This window comes from Macrobrachium rosenbergii, chromosome 34 (genome assembly GCF_040412425.1).
Source record: "Macrobrachium rosenbergii isolate ZJJX-2024 chromosome 34, ASM4041242v1, whole genome shotgun sequence".
Taxonomy (NCBI): domain Eukaryota; kingdom Metazoa; phylum Arthropoda; class Malacostraca; order Decapoda; family Palaemonidae; genus Macrobrachium; species Macrobrachium rosenbergii.
This window is the reverse complement of record NC_089774.1, coordinates 3,949,050-3,953,056: the sequence shown is the minus strand read 5'-3', so window position 1 is coordinate 3,953,056 and position 4,007 is coordinate 3,949,050. Positions and strand designations below refer to the sequence as shown.

At 37.3% G+C, this 4,007-nt stretch overlaps 1 protein-coding gene across 1 annotated transcript in view; it reads left to right on the top strand.

Annotated features, from left to right (window-relative positions):
• Window positions 1–982: 982 nt before the first annotated feature.
• The window catches only part of LOC136856063 (golgin subfamily A member 6-like protein 26), a 14,034-nt gene continuing 11,009 nt past the window's right edge, over window positions 983–4,007 (top strand). The window contains exon 1 of the mRNA XM_067133667.1: window positions 983–2,060. The gene's annotated coding sequence lies outside the window, so the exon portion shown is untranslated. The remainder of the gene's footprint in view (window positions 2,061–4,007) is intronic.

Below are 4,007 nucleotides of genomic sequence, written 5' to 3'. Positions count from 1 at the left end.
TCTTATCACAAGATTATTAACAAATGCAAATCAGTTTATTAGGTCTATGTAAACTGGAAAACTTTACCATATGACAATTAAAAATATAGATCAAGTCATCAGACCTTTGTACATCGGAAAACCTTACCATAAGATTATTAAAAATAGGAAACAGGTCACTAGGCCCATGTAGATCGGAAAGCTTTAACATAAGATTATTATTAAATAGAAAACACAGGTCAATAGGCCTATGTAAATCTAACCACCTTACCATAAGGCTATTAAAAACTAGAAATCAGGTCATTAGACCTATGTAAATCGCAAAACCTTACCATAAGGTTATTGAAAAAAGAAGTCAGGTCATTAGGCCTAAGTGAATCGAAAAAGCTTATCGTAAGATTATTAAAAAAAATATATATAAAACCGGTCAATACAAGCCTGTGTAAATATGAAAACCGTACCATAAAAATAATAATAAAGAAATCAGGTCATTAGGCCTATATAAATCGAAAAAGCTTATCATAAGATTATTGAGAAAAGAAACCAGGGCATTGGGCCTATGTAAATCGAAAAAGCTCATCATAAGACCATTAAAAAATATAAAACAGGTCAATATAAGCCTATTGAAGCCTATAGAACTGGCTAACACGAGCCGACGGCAGAGTTAGCATCGCTCAAAAAAGTGGCCTTCAAATGTATAACCTGAGTGTGGATTAAAATCGGTCGGTTGAATCTTTCACTCTTTATCAAAGGAATTACGACCGGATTGAGTAACCAAGACCTGACTGGACTCCTGCAGACTCTTCTGCAAAGTCATGGCGAGGGGCAGAGTGTATTCAGAGATGGGGGCGGGGGTGGGGGGGGGGCGAAAGTCAGAGGAAATTGTCAGAAAATGTATCGGAATCATGAGAAAGTTCGTCACGTAATACTCCGAGAGGTGTCACGTGGAGCCCTCTGTCCTTGAGAGTTGATATATAAGTATATTTCACGAGTGTCGGGATTTAAAAGACGGTTAATTCGTTCTTTTGGTGTCAGTTTCGGTGTCAAGAAGCCTTAGAATCTCCTCGTGTGACACTTTAAGAAGTGACGCCACTTGTGGCACTAATCTGACCGCCCCGAACTTTTTAGCAGTTTCGTGTGACACAGCCTTTATCTAGACATATACCTCTTTTCGTCTTGACACCCTGTTGGTTGACACCTTTTTTTATCGGTGTCACGTCTGACACCTGTTTCCAGAAGTATATGTATATATATATTATTTAATATAAAATCTTAAATACATATATAATTTTGTAGTTTTAACATGAGGGATGTAAATTATAATTGACACATTAGACACATTCATACATACATAATACATACATACATAAATGTTTGAACTTTCATGTAGAGTGCATGGATTACGTCATACGTACGTGTACACATACACACATACAGATACGCGTCTGTGTATGTGGAAGGAGAGACAGAATTATTATTTTCCAAAGTTCCCGAAGACTCAGCGAGATGTGAAATTATTGATCAAATCTGGGCGTTTTTTGACGCGTCTTCCTGATATACCCCTGTCTCTAAATGACCCCTTCCTACCCTAACCCCCACCCCTCTATATATATCTAACCCCTCCCTAAAACACCCCCACCCCCGCCCCTGGGCCGATTACCGTCGCCACCCCTTTTAGCGAGATCTCAGCGCGCAAGCTCCGCCCAACGGCTGATCATCAGACGAGTCGAAGCCCAAAAGGCAGACCACGCTGGGACGGATTGTCAGAAGTCCTTGCGCCGTGAAAGGCCGCTGTTGATATCCCTTCTGCCTCTCTGCTGTTACTCACACCTCGTCTTGCTTCTGTTGTGATCCACCTGACGAAGGGAAGCCTCAATTATCACCAGGGTTCCTGACGTTACCTGAAGGAGTTCTCTTGAATCTTCCTCTGAAGAAGGAAGATTTTCGTCTGTTGACTGTCGTCAGCAGTATTTTCAAGCATCAGTTGCTGCTCCTGACAGAAGAATTAGCCGATCACTCAAGCTACTGCCAGTGCCTGCTGACGATATATAACCTTCAGCTCCTGAAGAAGCAAGTAAAAGGTGCGAGATGGAAGAAAAAACAGGATTATCTGTGATCATTCTTCCGTTGTGATTGAGCTCTGGTTATTTATTTTGGTGAGAATGTGGTTGTGATTGCAGCCCAGTCTATTAGGAGAGTGTGTGGTTGTGACTGCAGTCAAGTCTATTAGGAGACTATGTGGTTGTGATTGCAGGCAAGTCTATTAGGAGAGTATGTGGTTGTGATTGCAGTCAAGTCTATTAGGAGACTATGTGGTTGTGATTGCAGGCAAGTCTATTAGGAGAGTATGTGGTTGTGATTGCAGTCAAGTCTATTAGGAGACTATGTGGTTGTGACTGCAGTCAAGTCTATTAGGAGAGTATGTGGTTGTGATTGCAGTCAAGTCTATTAGGAGAGTAGTGATTGTGATTGCAGTCAAGTCTGTTATAAGAGTGTGTGGCTGTGACTGCATTATAATTCATTATTTTGGAGCATGTGGTTGTGTGCCCTTGAGTATTTTGGGAAAAATAACCGTCTGTGATTGCTTTCTAACTCATTATTTAGGAGAATAAATGCCTGTGATTGCATCCTAATTAACAAAGGAGAATAAATGGCTGTGATTGCCTTCCAGTTAATGATTTAGCATAGATGCATGTGATTGCATAACAGTAATAATTAACGAGAACTGGCTTTGATTGCATTACAGTAAAATGTTTTAGGAGAATAAAAGGCTTTGATTGCATGCAAGGTATTAATTCAGGAGAATAAATGGCTCTGATGCAATTCATATTTTATTAGAATAACTGGCTGTGCTTGCATACCAATTAATAATTTGGGAGAAGCAAAGGGAATGATTCCATGTCAGTTAATTATATAGGAGAATAATTGGCAGTGATTGAATTCCAACTGATTTTGGGGATTAAAAGACTTTAATTTCATTCCAATTAATAATTTAGGAGAATAAAAGGCTTTAATTTCATTCCAATTGATTTTAGGGAATAAATGGCTGTGTTTACATTCCAATCAATAATTTACGAGAATAAAAGGTTTTAATTTCATTCCAATTAATAATTTAGGAGAATAAAAGACTTTAATTTCATTCCAATCATAATTTAAGAGAATAAAAGGCTTTAATTTCATTCCAGTCAATAATTTAGGAGAATAAAAGGATTTAATTTCATTCCACTTAATAATTTAGGAGAATAATATGCTTTAATTTCATTCTAATTGATTTTAGGGAATAAAAAGCTGTGTTTGCATTCCACTTGATAATTTAGGAGAATAAAAGGCTTTAATTTCATTCCACTTAATAATTTAGGAGAATAAAAGGCTTTAATTTCATTCCACTTAATAATTTAGGAGAATAAAAGGCTTTAATTTCATTCCAATTGATATTAGGGAATAAATGGCTGAGTTTGCATTCCAGTTAATAATTTAGGAGAATAAAAGGCTTTAATTTCATTCCAACAGATTCTATAGAGTAAACGATCTAGGCAGCTTTCAACTTAATTTCACTAAAGACTGACTGACTGATATTGCATTCCAATCATGATTATGGACAGAAGTCTCTTCTCTGAGAGTAAATGGTCCTGCTTATGTGCTGATTCATCTCCTTGAGTAAAAACCCATGAATATATTCTGATTAATCATCTTGTGGGTTAAGGTTACGTAGCCGAGGTTTGATTAATTTTATGATTAATATTTCATTTTCCATTTTTTAATAATTTACTTATGATTTAGAGGGTTGCCCATATGTGTAAGGTAATTTTCCATCTTCATTTGTTACCTTTCTGATTAATCTTTCATTTTTCGTTTTATTTTTCTGTCAAAGAAAACTATTGTGCCGGCTTTGTCTGTCCGTCCGCACTTTTTTTATGCCCTCATTTTTTCTGTCCGCCCTCATATCTTAAACACTACTGAGGCTAGAGGGCTGCAAATTGGTTTGTTGATCATCCACCCTCCAGTTACCAAACGTACCAAATTGCAGC